Genomic DNA, 9,719 nt, shown 5'->3' on the forward strand with positions numbered 1-9,719 from the left:
GGATCTCAGCTGGCTCACGACCCCTTCCCGCCCACTCGCAAACCTCAATGATCTCGCCTAACGCGCCTCCATGCAGGTAATTCGCCTTTATGTATATAAAAACCTGCCCCCTCTAGGCACGTCGATCCAACGGCCTAAAGCTCCCCGCCCTGCCGATTGCGCTCATCGCCGTCGATCCCTCGAGTGACACCCCGTGTCACTTATAAACGAGGGTCTACCACAAGAAGTTTTTGATAAATTCTCACAATAATTCCCACATTGTGACTTACTTCAACAGCATGAGCTTCTGCGAGGGAGGCACCATATACCTAGCTAGGTATGCGGTGCCTCTCGAGCAGAAGCTGAAGATGCTATGCATTGTATGAAAAACACTGAAAAAGACTTTGTCTTCCTACATGAGAAAATTTCTAAATCTTCTTTTGTTAATACTCGAACTCATGTTGGAACTCTCTCTCTCTGTCTCTCTCTCTCAAAACACACAAACGCACAGTTGCAAACCTTGGGACACGCTTGATCTGTGTTTAGTCAAAAAGCCTTAAAAGTGTTTAGCTCAAGCACCTCATGTTGGAACTCTCTCTCTCTCTCTCTCTCTCTCTCTCTCTCTCTCTCACACACTCAAAACACACAAACGCACAGTTGCAAACCTTGGGACACGCTTGATCTATGTTTAGTCAAAAAGCCTTAAAAGTGTTTAGCTTAAGTTTCCTTGAGCAAGAGAAAGCCATGATGACTTCTCTTGCAGCTTCATGTCGCGGAGGGATTAAAACTGTTCAGCTGACCAGACTTCTTTTAAAAGCCTAACTTGTCCACGAATGCTATTTTCTGCACAAACATTAGTCTGAGCTATAAAGGAAATCATCAAATTCCTGATTTTTGCCTAGGCTAGAAACAGGCCGACTCAAGAGACGCTAACATGCCTACTAATTATACGCTTGCAATAAAAGCTATCGCTATCCCATGCATGTACATATATATATATATTCACTTAGGGCTACCTTTGTTTTGCCCATTACCATTATGCTCAGGAGAAACTAAGGTCCTGCTAGGAGAAGCGCCATCGGCCCTTCCCCTATCTAGGGAGCAATTCTCCTCCTCCAAAGACTTAGATACTTCCACAGATATGTTCGCGTAGAGCTGCACAACTTGCCCCATGTTGCTATTGAGCTCCCTTATCAGACCTACATTTCTTGCCAACGACCCGGAGTCGGCTTTTCCATTCTCCTGATTGTGGCTTATCTCTCGGATCAGCATGCTGTTCTGATTGAAAATGGTTTGCACCTCTTCGAAGCTCTTCTGAAAGGTCTCCAGCATTCTTGCCTCTCTCTCTGCATTCACTGGAGGAGATTGCAGCACATTCACCTCCTCCATAAAAGCTAAGAGAGACTCTTCAAATAATGCCACACACCATCAAGCAAGGGCATTTTGTGCTGTATGAATGCAAATGCACACACTCCGTGATCGCGGATTCACCTGAAAATTGAGCAGAGACGCGTCGCAATTGGTTTCCCCCCCGTTGTGGAAGTAAAGTCACAATTGAGTAACCCATACAATTTAAAAGCATGAAAAAAGAACAGTTCAAGCAGGTTTCTGATACCATGTACCAGAAAAGCAAATAGCAAACTCAAGACAGCGATTTCGTCAGCGTAAGGAGGCAGCCCCCACCCCACTTCATATAAAACTCTGGCATCTGACCATATTTACTTACATGTACTGGCTAGTGCTCTGTTCCCAGTCCCCTAACATGAATGAGCTCCCTGCAGAAAAAACATGAAGTGTCTGTTCATGCTAGTTAAAGAGGACAAGCTCTCTGTCTCACGGTATGGGCTTGTAGTGCTGTATTTCTGCTCAAAAACACGGCGCTCTCTCTCTCTCTCTCTCTCTCTCTCTCTCTCTCTCTCTCAATTTTCAAACACACACACACACACACAAAACGCACAACTTCACATACATCACTCACACGCAACGTAAACGCACATCCACAGATCTCTCTCTCTCTCTCTCTCTCTCTCTCTCTCTCTCTCTCTGGAGTAACAGGTGCATGAGAGCCCTTCGAATGGCACCATTTACTCACAGAAACTTGCAGCAGTATAGTTTCAAAGCCTCAGATCAGGACGACAAGGGCGACGCCACAAATTCTTGCACTGTGTGTGTGGGTGCGTGTGTGGGTGGGTGGGTGCGTGTGTGTGTGTGTGAAAGTGAGAGAGAGAGAGAGAGAGAGAGAGAGAGAGATGGCAGCTTACTTGTTGGAATAAGAATAAGAAGAGGGCGTTACAGAATAAGAAGAGGGCGAGCTGCGTCAGAGTTAACGGTGCCGTCGAAACCTGACGGCGAATCGGCGATCTCTCAAACCCCCTCTTCAGAAACTGATTTCGTGGGGGGCCTGGTCAGAAAGATCGTGTGACCTTTCGTAAGCCCACCATTGGTCCACGTGGCCTGGGCTTGGCAAACCAGCGCCTTCTAAAGAGATACGGCCAGCGTGCTTCGGTTCCGAGCCTGGCAGCCGAGGCTACACCTTCAAGATCACGATTTGAACCTTTCCGATAATTTTTATCTTGCCTGTCATCATACTTTTTGACTTTGTATTTCCAAGAGATTCGTCTCCCTGTCTACCTATCTTTACTATACTACTCTCTAATGTTTTCAAAATGCGCCACGTGGCACATTGATAAACTATAAATAAACTTGTGAAGTTTAGCAATATTGCTCGCAAAACACACACACACACACACACACACACACACACACACACAAGGGTTGCACCATAATAACGCGCATCAGACAAGTGTCCAAATATGAACGAAAAGGGTCAATTGGGCGTTGTTGCATTGATTGCACTCACACATGGGGACGAAGACAACATTTAAATTCAAAAAATATGTTGAAAATGACATCATTATGCAGAGAATATGCATATAGGAGCAAATGTAACTGGCAATTTTCATCCACAAGTTCATGTTTAGGTACAAATCCAAATTGACTATTCAAACTGAGTTAGATGATTTTTCATATCATATTGTCCTAAAGTCAAAAAGATGTTCAAAATTATAGTATGCATACTATGTGTATTCTTGGATCTTAGTCAAGGCTCAACTCATTACCTGTCAAGCCAAGGGCTAGAGGGTAGGGCCCGACCTAGGGGAGTCAGGGACTTAGGCCAAGGGCCGGACTGAAGGTGTGGACAGGGGATCCAGTTAGGGCAAAGGGGCCATGGCCCTTCCTATAATAGGTTGGCTGGGAGGAGAATCCGACATTCAACCTCCCTATGGTCTTTCATTGGTATCAAAGCTCGTGTATGGAGGGGGGAAGGAGAAGGGTGTGGGTCGTTGCATGGATGCATGCTCTCTCTCTCTCTCTCTCTCTCTCTCTCTCTCTCTCTCTCTCTCTCTCTCTCTCTCTCTCTCTCTCTCTCTCTCTCTCTCTCTATGTCAGGCATCAGCATGGACATGGCCTCTTGGATCAAGCAAGGCGGGCTCGACAAAACAGAGAAGCTCGTGGGAAGCACGGCTTCCACTGGAGGGAACCTCGGGGTCAAGAGCTATGGGAGCGGCCGCTTACAGGGGGACAGGTCGTATGCATGAACCGCCCCTTGCATGATCAAGAAGAGCATGGCAATGAGCACCATCTAGATCAAGTGAGGGCTTATGGGCCAAGGAGGGGAACACGTCACAGGAGGAGGGCTTGAATCTCTCCGCAGCATGCAGCATGTTGCCATAGCCAGGTTTGAGCACGTTTTTTTTTTCACATTGTTGGGCGCCCTAGGGTGCCCATGGGTCACCCAAGGGCCCCGTCCCATTACCATAATCTCCGTGCAAAGACGCATGGCCAAGGACAGTCGTAGCTGGCCGCTGCACATCAGGACATCATACAATCGCGCGAAGCCGCATGGCCAAGGACAACCGCGAGGGGGAGGATATCGTGCATGCAAAGGTTGTATGCTTCGATCAACAAACATGGTCAAGGGGAATCTAACCGAAACAGTCGCTTATCAAGGAGACAACCAACTATCATATAATCATCAACACCATATGAATGTCATGTAAGGCATGCTAAAGGCAACGAATCATGGGTATGTCAGGCAAGGCTTGGAAAAATATCGAAGGTCAAAGTAATTGGCAAACACATTGCTAAAAAGACACCCAACCACGCTAAGTGGACTTCTAAGAGTCGTTAAGCAGGTCGACTTTAACGTTTTCAATTATGACTTCATTGAATCTCGCAGATCTCTATGCATTACAAGCACGACAAGCACATGCAAGCATGACAACTTATCCTATGGAGATATTTGTCCTCAGCATGGGGAAATTTGAGCATGTTCGGTAAGTCTTGAACATTTTTCATGCATGGCATGTGATATCTTAAATGTCTATGAGCACAGTCATTGGCCGAATAAATTATACCATCAAGGTTCTACCATTATGGATTCCAAATTTCCAATTTTGGCTTGGAATTTTTTGGTCCTAGGCCATGTTTGCTCCTCACGTTCAGGCAAGGCATGTGGCATGTAAGGTGCAAGTATTTGGCAAGGTCAACCATTCATTACAATTTCCAGAAGTTGTAAAACATGTTTGCTAGGACATGGCTCCTAGGCAGGTCGTCTGTCATCATTAATGCAATCAAACAACGACAAGATCCACTCATTGTTGGCAAGCGTAATCCAATGGGCTCTGTTTATAAATCCTCAGGATACCAGTAATTAAGCTCAACAAAAACAAGGTCGAATTTCTTCCGTTATGACATTGTACATTGGAAAGAGTATCTGTTCGCTATGAGCACCAAAACTCCATAAGTACTTATACAAAGCAAGGCTTCCCTTTCACCATTTGGCATGGCGGTTTTCGCACTTTGGAATATGCTATTTGCACACAACTTTGGGGAAACTTTCTAAGATGGTTGCACATTTTTATATCCCACGAGAGTGTATATGATCCATACACTACCCCATTCAAGGCATACATATGGCTATGAGATGGATTCGAGCGAATCACCAGAACCTCGCCACAAGTGGGTGACAAGGTTAGTACATTTCAAGTTATGTTTGTTCTTGTCTATGTTTTACTTTTTATTTTGGAAAAGATCTCTCTGCTGCGCAAAGCATAGTACTTGGGCAGACTCGCTACGAGGCAACTGTACAATCAAAGTGCTTTACCTCTCTTCATGTGAAGCACGACTTCTCTCATGTGCCATAGTCTTATCAATTGACTTCGGATGAATGATAATGGCACACATCTTTGGCACTATGTGGATATAAGCTCATAGTTTACGCAACGATGCACTGTGATGTATCCATGCCAGTGTAATCATGCCAGGCACGTATACTAGAGGCTCACATGGTTGAGAGTTTTAGGGCTTATCATTCTATTTTTTGATATGTCTGCATGGCATACTAGCATGCTGGACGCACAACACCCATCATTGCATACGCTTCCGCTATAGCACTAGCTACTCTATCAAGGACGAGCTCCGTTGTTTCTTTTTTTAGAAATTTTATTTTTATGTTTATTCACAGGCAAACGTGCCATACATCTGCACCGTGATATAGTCACGATCACATACAAGGTAAGCAGGTCAAGATGTGACTTTTGGTACCTCTCTCTACAAGGGCATAGTACAATTACACTAACGTATGCTTATAGGATAAGCTATGACCTAGGCACGGTCTGCACTAGAGCATTTGAAAAAGGCATACAACACATTAGAATACGGAGATTTCCTCAGACTAACACTCTCTCTCTCTCTCTTTCTTTCCAACTTCTATGCGGGAAAGGTGAAATTAGGCATGATTATTTTTAATTCTTTCTATGTCGATATGGTAATAGGCTAAGAGACACCTATTTTGAAATGGCTAAGAGGCATATGTTTGTAATTCATTAGTGATTGCTTTCAAGACCGAACGAATCTCTTCAGTTGAGTACCCATTGATTTCAATGGACAAACAAGCATCATGCCATTACTAATTTTTTTGGGTGTTATTTTAGCACTACACACTTTGAGTGTGAAGATCAAGTTGAGTTTTTGAAAGTCTCAAACTCAAAAATATGTCTCTCTACCAAGGTGTATAGGTGAAGCAAGCAGTTCAAATAGCACGGATGTTCGCAAAACTCCTTGATTATGGATTTTGAGTCTAGACAAGATCCAGTTGTGAATACGATTCCAACTTGAGTGGATCTTCTATTTTATCTACAACACTAAGAGTGTCTGTATGACTCTAGTTTTGGGGTAAGACCCAACTCGTGACTTAAGATACTATCGGCTGCTAGTTGAGCAGTTTTCCTGCAACGTTTAACCAAGGGGTTTGACAATGATGATTTTAACCAAGGGATTTGGTTTGCAAAGGCAACACCCAGGGTTCCATGTGCAATACTACTTGCCTTTCACTAATTTTCAATAAGTGTTCTTAGGCCTTGGCCGACGAGAAATTTGGGTAGGTGCTTTTCACTCCGCTACAGCTATGCGTCTGTTTTCATTTTATTTCTTTTGGTTTGTTTTTTCTACGTATGATGCATATACATTTTTTCTCTTCAGAGAGATGACAAGGCCATGAAAGAGCCAAAGACATTTGGGCTAAAGTGTCCAAAATAAGTTTCTGCATTATGCAGTTATAGACCCACTTGTAGGGTTTATTTTGGCACATGTTCATGGGATACAACATGGTATAGGGACTCAAGGAGTTTGGTTTAGCCAGTGTGGAGCAAGGCTAATGAGGGTCCCTCTCACTCCCGTAGTAGAGTGTTTGCAGTTACCTCCACACACAAGTACATCTTGTACTTGTAGGATTTTCTTTTTTCAGACATCCTTAGTTGAGACATATTCCACATGTGGCGAATATGAGTCTCTAGGACTGACACTGGCGCCCACTATTTCAAGTATGTGTCATGGAAAAGTCCCTAGGTGCTGGTCAAATCTGTTTTCTAGACCATTTTCAGCGCGACGTATCAGGAGAAAATTCTATGGCTAGAAATTGTTGGATACTTTTTCAGGTATAAGTACTACTAAACAACATTATAGATGGTTGTTTATACATATAGCAAGCCTCTGAGTTGTTAATGAAAAAGTTTCATTGTTTGTCCCTAAAAGTGATTCATGTTTCACCTTCTATTACGGTTCAAACATTTCAGCAAGGCGCGATTGAAAGTATTTAGTTTCTTTTCAGAACTATTTACAATTCTCTTTACTGTGTGCTGCGCACATCACATTCGCCATAAGTATTGGAAAGGATGATCATGGATATCCAGGTTCAGATCTGTTTTTTGCTAAATGCATGCACACTAGGTGTTATGGGCCCTACTGTTTAGCAAAGGCTGATTTGACTGCATGCGTATTCATCAAGTTGTTTCTTATAAAGCATTTTGCACTCTATGTGGTAGTATCTCTCTGAGATTACTTTTGGGTCTACTAATCACCAATAGAGGTCATAGCTTGAATTGGGTGCTGGTGGATTTTTCAAGTTAACCAAGATGGTTATTCAAGACATTGTTATTTGCTCAGCAATGTTGTATGATATTGTGATCCCCGTTTACCAGTCAACTGGGAAGACTGTCTGTAAACCATGAAAAAAAACACATCTCAATACTGTCAGAATCCAAAGAGGATAGGCAGATACAAGTTACAAGTGTACTCTTGTGCTGAAGGATATACAAAGCGCGTACGTTAGCACCAAGAAATCCAATTGTCAAGAATGTATCGTTCTAGTTGGTGCTGCTTACAATAAGGTACAACATGTTTGTGACTCAGTTTAGTCCCTTCCTGTTTAAGTCAGGTTCTCAAGCTTGAACACTAGTTATGGTGGGGTTGTTTACTGATGACATTTGAGAACGAGTCAAGAACTTCAACTTGGCTGATGAGCTATGTCAGCAATTAGCAAGTTACTTTCATGGAAAGTGTTACTCTTTGTTGTGATAACTCGTTTAGCATGCTCATGTGCGTTCTAAATGGAGTTTACACACTATGATTGGATTGGAACCAGTAACACAAGATGGTTGCAAATGGACAACAATGTGCAAAATCAAGATGTTATTCTTAATTATATTGGACCTCCTACTGCACCGTGTTTTTATCAAACAAACAGTTGGATCCATGAGGGATACCACTGTGGAAAACATTAGTGTTCTTATGAAGATCCTACCACTTTTGTTTTCGCGGACGAAAACGCTTCTCCAAGGGGGGAGTAATGTCAGGCCAAGGGCTAGAGGGCAGGGCCCGGCCTAGGGAAGTCAGGGACTTAGGCCAAGGGCCGGACTGAAGGTGTGGACAAGGGATCTAGTTAGGGCAAAGGGAGGATCCGTCATTTAGTCTCCCTATGGTCTTTCCTTACTAGCCTCTACTATTTCCTTGTTGGGGTTAAGGGCTGTACAACAAGTGAATAGATTATAGGATTCATTGTAGGGTGCATTTTGATCTAGGCATAATGAGTCTAATAGATACTCATTTTATGATTAAGATTAGGGTAAAAGAGACTCTAATTAGGGGGCTTTTAGTTGTGCTAAATTTTTATCAATATGACAATTTGACTCCTTTGAGTCAACCTAGTCAAGAAACGATCAAAGCGGATCGTACAAGACTAAATATAAGGTTTGGAATTTATGCTATTGGGTATGGCTCTTGAACCAATTGCTAGGATCTAAGGGGTATAATTTAGGGTTTTCCATTTGTTGCATAAAGTGCACAAGTAGAAATTATAGAATTGGGATAGACAAAACCTCAAACACTTTGCAACATTGTCTTACAAAATTTGGCTACAAAAGCTCCTCTTATAGAGTTGGATGGAGCCTCATAGGCTAGCATCCAGGTGACTAGATACCAAGAATCATAGGACTGATTGCACATGCTTTGAAAGGTGAATGGGGAAATTTCCATTAATGAGTAGAGCTAGAACCTTTTCTTTGGAGTACATGAGTATTGGAATGATGATCACCATACTAGCTAGAGGGGATACATACTAGGCGAAAAGCCAAAGTGAACCTTTCCTAATGGTGGTATTATGTTCGTACCTTTGTTCCCTCCTATTTCCTTACTATGCTTGTTTTCAAAATTTGAAGCCCTATTTCCCTCTGCAACTTTTATATGGTTGTTTTATCTCGACAGCTTCTCCCATTGGCAATGCCAGGTGTAAGATTTGCATTCAAAATGAAAAAATGGACACTTAACCTCAAAGAATATAAGTTTGTGCAAATTCTTTAATATGTACTCTCACATATTGGGAGCAAGAAAATCCGTCATGGTCAAAGTATATGATCGGATTGCTGTTATACTCTAATGGTAACTAATTATGATTTTTTTACTTCTACAAGTTTGATGTCAAATTTCACTTTTAAGGACTATATAAAAAGATTTCTGATCATAATATCTCAACTTTTATCTTGCTTTCTAAGAAGATTAAGAGACATTACCTCTGTGATTTTGCAACTGTTCATAAATAGGATCTTAACAATTGAGATATAAACTATGCACCGTTATCCTATTGACGTGTATCTATTGTTTTTTGTAAGATTGTGCAAGTATCTTAAGAGAGCCTTACCATTCTCAAAATGGCTATTCAAATTTTTTGTTATTTTAAACTATTTTTGAAGGAAAATTAGCTCAATGTGTACCTAGGAAGGTTTGTTTAGAAAGCAAACCCTCAGTGAAGGGACACACTAAGATTGAAAGTGTTAACACTAGGACACTTTTATGTCCTTGGACACTTTTGTGTCCTGTTAAGTGACCATTTTGCTTGAATTATT

General features: G+C 42.2%; 1 pseudogene across 2 annotated transcripts; it reads right to left on the reverse strand.

Moving 5' to 3' along the window:
- Positions 1–330: 330 nt before the first annotated feature.
- Positions 331–2,229, reverse strand: LOC147439330 (protein ELF4-LIKE 3 pseudogene; annotated as a pseudogene). 2 transcript variants are annotated; one of them, XR_015184468.1, is made up of 3 exons: positions 2,072–2,229; positions 1,706–1,754; positions 331–1,470 (listed from the first exon to the last, which is right to left on the reverse strand). The product of XR_015184468.1 is annotated as a protein ELF4-LIKE 3 pseudogene, transcript variant X2 (transcript). The 2 variants fall into 2 exon arrangements; XR_015184467.1 differs by having other exon boundaries at positions 1,602–1,754.
- Between the last annotated feature and the right edge of the window lie 7,490 nt (positions 2,230–9,719).

Source organism: Adiantum capillus-veneris, chromosome 16, assembly GCF_014529385.1.
Source record: "Adiantum capillus-veneris isolate H3 chromosome 16, ASM1452938v2, whole genome shotgun sequence".
In the NCBI taxonomy this organism is placed as follows: domain Eukaryota; kingdom Viridiplantae; phylum Streptophyta; class Polypodiopsida; order Polypodiales; family Pteridaceae; genus Adiantum; species Adiantum capillus-veneris.